We start from the raw sequence: 7,222 nt of genomic DNA, 5'->3' as shown, positions 1-7,222 counted from the left end.
TTTTATGAAGCTCAGAAGCCTTTAGTAATCTGGTATCATACCTCAGAGTTGTGGCTGGTAGCTCACCTCAGTTCAGCTCAGTTCAAACAAGCTGGAAAAGTTAATGGGTCATATCTATACTATCTAAATTTTCAGTACATAGCAGGCAGTTATACAAATACTGACATAAACTCACTGGTATAGAAAATAGTACACCAATCCGTACTCAGCAAAGATCTGGGCAACAATTACTGAAGTCAGTAAAGTGATGGCTGCCAGTTCAACAATCTGTGGAGAGCCTCATTCCATCTGGCCCCTGGAGAGATGTCTTGTAAAGGGTCTACAGTGAGAGATAAAAAATTAACACCACCCTTTCAAACATTTCTCCCCTTGAATAATAACAGTCTATGTCACTTTCTGGAAACTTTCCATGTGGTCCTGTCTTGGAGAAGCCAGTTCTTCCTTACTTTAGTTAATGGATTGTTTTTTTTTCTTCTGGCTTACAACCCCCGACATAGGAACAAAACGTGAAGTTAACTACTGATTCAGAGCAATTAGCTACCCAGCGTAGCTGTCCTTTTCCCAAAGCTAAACTCAGAACTTATTTCAATTTACTCATTACAGCCAAGAGCAGCAAACTTGTTACAATTTCTTTCATACATTTTTACTTGATCAGCTATACATGTTACAGTTTTTATATTGTTGATGTGCTTCTGAGAAGGACATAGCTTCAAACAGAGTTACAGACCTTATACACCTTTTTACATACATTGTACTGAATAAAATAGCAAAAGTATAGTAATGTACTTTATATACTTTTTATATACTTCTATATAATAACAAATTCATTTTTGTTTTTCTCCCACCCAACTGTTGTGTTCTTAAAGTTGGTGGCTTTTGCTGTTGCCCACCTCCTACTCTGGGATATTCCTTCCAGCCTCATCACATTAGCTAATTCTGCCTAACATATGGATCACTTGGGAAGGCCAAACCCCTTAGTTCCTTAACCTTGAATTATCTTCTGTTCCTTCTCTCTTCCTTTCCATTTTATTAACAAGCAAACAAGAAAAAAAACACACTTTATGCAGCTGCTTTTAATGTATTTGTGTTTCCTCCTCCTACCCTTTTATGTCATCTTGCTTTTTCCTCCTTCTTGCTGCTGCTTGTTCTCTATAGTGTTCAATTGCATCTTTTCTGTTGCATTTATTTTTGCTTGTTTATAGCCTGTTTAAGTTGTAAGTTTCATTCTAAGCCTCTAAGTTTTGGTTTAAGCACTTGGGCCTTAGGCCTACCCCTTAGCTCTTCCTGGCTTCTCTCCCTCAGATTCTGACAAATATGAATGAACAATTTCCTACAGTTTCTCCTGCCAGTCTGGTTGATATGGGCATCCTGAGACAGTGTAGCAACTGCTTCATGTACACAGACAACCATCTACTACTACCACCTAGGAACACAATTTGCGAGAGATGCAATTACATTAGGAACCTAGAGTCTATGCTCTCTCCCTCACAAGCCAGTATATCTGGCACTGAGAAGGTTGTCAAGGCAATCACTACACATCAAACACCACCCACACCTACACAACACACACCCACATCTGTGGAGGTCCTCAACAAAAACATACCCAAACAAAGGAGATCTCCGAAGCAAAAACTCACACAATCTCCACAGCCCTCCACACTACATACCACACATAGTTCACACACCTGTGTCTCACAGCCACTAAGGTTTAACCATAAACCCAACATATTAGTCATAGGAGACTCCATTGTGAGACACACAGATGTGCCTCTTACCCGGCTAGATAAGGAGAAAGTCACGGTTAGTTATCTGTCAGGGGCCAGAATCTGCCATATCACATACGCACTCAAGTCTCTCAACAACAGGTACTGTTATGAGTCATCCATGTTGGTGTGAATGATGAGATATACCTCCCTGGACTATGTGAAGAGAGACATGATTGAACTCACTGAATATGTGTCCCAGGTGGGTTTGTCTCTAGGAATAAGCAGCATTCTATCATCACACAGAATGATGCCTCAATACAAACAGTAAATGATTGACTTTAACAACTGGCTTAGTTTCTGGTGCCATTCCAGGGGGATCCAGTACCTGACAGCCTGGGAAGATATGATCGACAGATCATGATGCTTTGCCAGAGATAGCCTGCATGTGTCTCATTTGGACTTCAGGCTTCTGGCGAAGGCTCTTGCCTCCCCCATAGTGCCTTTTTTAGGAAAAGTGATAAGGTTAAAACTACCAACATAAAAATTTCAACAAAACACAAATTAAAGGTCATGCTGCTAAACACTAGGAGTCTAAACATGAAACTGCACTCATTGAAAGCATTCTTAACCCTGGAAAATGCAGACATCTGCGCAGTCACAGAAACCTGGTTCAAAGCTGTGGAGAGCACCCCTAACCTTACCTGGTTACTCATCCTAACATACATTCAGACCCCAAAAGTACAGCCAAAGGAAGTGGAGTTTCAATATATATTAAAGACACTTGCAGGCTGGTCAAACAGTATGATGCACAGAGACACTCCAGGTGCAATTAACCATTGACAAGACCCCTATACAAATCATATCTAGCTACCAGCCCCCAAATCTGACTCAAGATGCACAATCTGCCTATCTGGACCTCTCTGAATCTATCAAGATTCAACCCTTTACCCAGATCCTGGATGACTTTAACTACACAAACATAGACTGAAAGAACTACTCGTGCCAGAATACAAATGCCCAAAGATTCCTCGATTTTGGCAATACAAATGCTTTGGAACAGCTAGTCAATACCCCCATAAGAGGTGATAATATCTTGGACTTGGTATTAACCAACATGAGTAACCACTGCAGCATCCCTGCAGTATCATCCTCACTAGTAAGAGCCGACCATAAAGCAGTCACTTTCAAAGTCATCATCTCCCTCAACCCCCACTGGCTAGGGTCAAACAAAAAAACTTCTCCAAAGCTGATTACAGCCTCCTGAGGGATGGTATAAACAGCTTCAGAGCCCCTTACCCCTCTCTAGGAACTGGCACCAGTATCCAAAACTATACCAAAGCACTGTACAAGCATTTATATTGATGCATGGAATCAGGACTACCGACAGAACTAAATCATCCTCCGCAAGGAAGAGTAAACCTGTCTGGTAGACATCTGCAATAAATAAACTCTATAACAAAAGGAAAAAAAATTGCTGTCCAGGACCAAGAAGAAGCAGGTGCCTAAATGGAAGCAATCTCTCCTTAGCCTGAACAACAAATAAAAACACTAGACAAATCCTCCAAATCAAACTTCGAGTCAAATTGGCCACATCTACTAGAGACAATCATAAGGCTTTCTTCACATGTGTCCGCAGCCTCAAAGGAAGCACCCAGATCTGTTGAGAACTGGTGGTCAAGGTCACTATATATACAAATGCCGTAGATATAGCAATCTTGCTGGCTGACAAATTCAGTGAAAACTTCAAACAAGTTCAAATATGGACATTCCCATTACCTGTCCCCCTCCCCTTATATCTAGGGAACAGGTCTAAACATGGGCTAAACTCTTGACTAGGCTTATAAGGTCCTCAGGGCCAATAGCCTAGTAACTTCCTGTAATCCTATAAGTCTTACAGATCATTTCAATCACATGTGCACATTTCAAACTCCACAGCCCTGCAAAATCTTTCCAAAAAACTGCACACTTATTTATTTATTTATTTGTTTATTTACATTTGTTTACCGGGAAAGTCCAACTAAGCAAAGAAGAAAAACACCAGAGTTAAAAGCAGGGGTGGCCCGTGCTATTGGACTGCTGGACTGCAGCCCCCCCAGCTGTAAAACATAAAGAAAATAAAAGAAAATAAAAGATAAAAAAAATTCAGAATTTGCGGACTTTCGTGCATGCGCACTAGTCCGGACTGCTGCTGAGACAGTCTGGAGCAAGCGCAGACTGTTTCAGCAGCAGTCCGGACTGGGAAACATGTAAGAGCAAGATCCCAGAAGTTTATGCAGTTGTAACTGCAATAGACTGTCCTGGACAGTCGCTGGGAAAACTCATCGGAGTCGGACTGCACCGTCAGCAGTCTGGAGTTTGCTGCAGTCTCGTTGGGAAGATCTCACGATGCAGAGCTGGAGGGGCGGGGTCTCGTGTGGAGCTATGGATTGTGAACGGGCGGGTATGGATGTATGGCACAAAGGGATTGGTTTGCAGCTACCGATTTATGTGTGGACAGGGATTTGGAGCAGGTTTACTACAGGTAAGGGGTGTGTGTGTGTGTGTGTGTGTGTGTGTGTGTGTGTGTGTGTGTGTGTGTGTGTGTGTGTATGCATGGCACGAAGGGATTGGTTTGCAGCTACGGATTTATGTGTGGACTGGGATTTGGAGCAGGTTTACTACAGGTAAGGGGTGTGTGTGTGTGTGTGTGTGTGTGTGTGTGTGTGTGTGTGTGTGTGTGTGTGTGTGTGTGTGTGTGTGCGAGTGAAAATGCCCCAGTTGCTATGTACTGGTGGTTAGACTCATGGTGGTGTGGTAGGGAATACCTCAGGCTTGAACCCTGTATCTTGTATGCAGGTGTTAAAGACCTGAATTCCCTACCCACCACCATTTGTAAAAAAATTGCAGATTTTTGCCTCATATTTGATCTGATCTGTTCCTCATAATATCTGTGGTTTCTAAATGTTGCAATGCTTGATATTTGATGGTGCAGTGGTAGCATTGTTGCCTCACAGCTGCAGGTTCTCAGGTCTGATTCTTGGCTAGGGTTCCTTCTTTGTAGGGTCTGTATCTTCTCCCTGTGTTTGTGTGGGTTTGCTTTTGTGTCCTCCCATGTTACAAAGACATGTCTGCATTATTTCTTCCTGGGCCTCTGCTGAAAATAGTTTTTTTGTTCCAAGTCAGACTGTCCTGATTAACAAATGTTAAATAAAATTGACAGGCATTTGAATTTCAGACTTCAGGTTTCTGAATGTTTAATTCCTTACATATTTGATGGTACAGTGGTAGCATTGTTGCCTCACAGCTGTAGGTTTTCTGGTTTGATTCTTGGCTGGGGTGCCTTCTGTGTGGAGTCTGCATCTTATCCCTGTGTTTGTGTGGATTTGCTCTGGTGTCCTGCCATTTTACAAAGACATGTGTCTGCAGTATTTCTCCCTGGGCCTCTGCTGAAATTTGTTTTTGTTCCGTCAGAAGTAAAATTGACAGGCATTTGAATTTCAGACTTCATATTCTTCAAAAAATACATAGTAACACAACCTAAGTTTATAAGATGAATATTTGAAATTTGTCGTTATTTTTATAGGTTCATAGGTTCATACTAGGCTATCTGCCCTAGGGCATTTATAAGCCTAGCCAGAATGTGTTTGGCTTTCACCACCCATTTGAAATTTATTTTGCTATGCCCTTTTTCGAGGTTAGTATACTGTGCCTCTGTCTAACAGTGACACAGAAGTGATACCCGGGGTAAACCTACGATCTCCCATCCACTCATCAAGATTCCTCTTGAAGAGAGTCAATGAGGGACTCTGCCTAACCTGGACTGGGATTTTATTCCAGAGTGAAGGGAGCCTCTGGGTTATGAATCTGTCCCTCCAGCATGTCCTATTTATTTCAGTGCTGAGGTTCAAGTCTCTCGACTGCGTAGCTCGATGGGATTTGGATTTTCTGAGGTGCAGCATGTCCATTAATTCCGGGTTGGACATGGCTTTATACGTCAGGCACAGATCGCCTCTGACCAGGCGGTATGCCACTGAGTAGAGCTGGAGTTTCTTTAACCAGGCAGCATATGGCATCTGTTTGAGCCCGTTGATCCTCTTGGTGAGGTACTTTTGGGGTCTTTCCAGTTGCTGCAGGTGTCTGGTAAGGTACATCCCAAAAGGGGCATTGTACTCAATTATGGGCCTGATGAGGGATGAGTAAAGAGGCACGATGATCTCCCCTGATCTAGATGTGAATCCCTTCATGATTAGGTGGGCTATATAAAATGTTTTTCTAACCACTTTGGCCACGTGGTTGTCAAATGAGAGATTGCTATCAACTTGGGTCCCCAGGTCCCTAATTACTTCTTCTGTACTTAATGGATTACCACCTATGTGGTAATTTGTGGGCACTTTGTTTTTTCCAAAGGGGATGACTATAAACTTTTTGGCATTTAGCTTGAGGCCATGGCTCTGGCACCAGTTGTCTGTTTCTATGAGGCCCTTTTGGAGGATGCTTGTGTCGGCTGGAGAGTCGATTATGGCACCCAATTTGCAGTCATCTGCGAACTTGGTCAGCCACAGTCCTTCCGTGTTGGCCTGTACCTCCGAGAAATATATACCGAACAAGAGAGGTCCCAGGACTGAGCCTTGTGGGACACCACTTGTAACTGTTTTGGAGTCTGACATGGCTCCAGCAATTCTAACCATGTGGGTTCTGTCCTTGAGCCAGTTTGCAATACATCTAGTGACATAGGGGTTTATATTTAAGCTGGTGAGCTTATCTATAATGCCCGAGTGGGGTATTGTATCGAAGGCTTGTCCAGGTAGGCTGTGTGGACCACCTTCCCCTCGTCAATGGCCTTGGTGACTGTTTCAAAGAAATCAACCAGGTTTAAGAGGCAGGATTTGCCCTTAACAAAGCTGAACTGGGTAGGATCCAGTGTCTGTAGGTCCCCAATATCTTTATTTATGAGGTCCATGATGATCCTTTCCATAGCTTTGCAGACCAAGCTAGTCAGGCTTATGGGGCGATAGTTTCCAGGATCCGTTGAGGCACCACCTTTATGGAGAGGGACCACTGTTGCTGTACGCCACTCTTTGGGCACATATCCTGTAGTAAGGCTTAGATTGAACAGTAGTTTTATGTTTGGATTTAGCTCTTCTTGGAGTTCATGTAGGACGCAGCCCGGGACACTGTCTGGTCCCATTGATGATGTGTTTTTTGCTTTGGAGAGGGTGGCTCTTACCTGAGCATCTGAGATGACAGGGGGGCAGCACTCTGCTGGGATAGATATTTGCCCTTTTGGTGGGGAGGGGGGGATAAGTTTGCACTGAACCTGTCAGCTAGGATGTTGGCAATGTCTGTGGGTTCAGTGTATTTTTTGTCATTTTGGACTAATTCTGAGCATATCTGGGAATTACCACCCAGGTTCCTAACATAACTAAAGAAAGCCTTGTGATTATCCTTAGTGTCCTGTACAATTTTTCTCTCGAAGCTGGCCTTAGACAATTTTATGAGTGCCCGTAGTTTTTTGCTAATACTGATCAGTGATGCCT

This window comes from Protopterus annectens, chromosome 7.part0 (genome assembly GCF_019279795.1).
Source record: "Protopterus annectens isolate FY-2018-M chromosome 7.part0, PAN1.0, whole genome shotgun sequence".
Taxonomy (NCBI): Eukaryota; Metazoa; Chordata; order Ceratodontiformes; family Protopteridae; genus Protopterus; species Protopterus annectens.
The sequence above is the reverse complement of the archived record's forward strand: the minus strand, read 5'-3'. Positions refer to the sequence as shown.